Raw genomic sequence first — 477 nt, forward strand, 5'->3', positions numbered from 1 at the left:
TCAACACACCAAAGACACATCAAAGACACATCAAAACTACAAAGACACATCAAAGACACACCAAAGACATATCAAAGACACATCAAAGACACATCTAAAGACACATCAAAGGCACAAAGACACATCAAAGACACATCGAAAGACACATCAACACACCAAAGACACATCAAAGGCACAAAGACACATCGAAAGAGACATCAAAAGACACATCAACACACCAAAGACACATCAGCATACCAAAGACACATCAAAGACACAGACACATCAAAGACAGACACATCAAAGACACATCAAAGGAACATCAAAGGCACAAAAGACATCAAAAGAACATCAAAGGCACCAAAGACACATCAAAGACACAGACACATCAAATACACATCAAAGACACATCATAGACACATCATAGACACATCAAAGACACCAAAGACACCAAAGACACATCAAAGACACAGACACATCAAAGACACATCAAAGACA

Source organism: Perca flavescens, chromosome 18 (assembly GCF_004354835.1).
Source record: "Perca flavescens isolate YP-PL-M2 chromosome 18, PFLA_1.0, whole genome shotgun sequence".
NCBI lineage: Eukaryota > Metazoa > Chordata > Actinopteri > Perciformes > Percidae > Perca > Perca flavescens.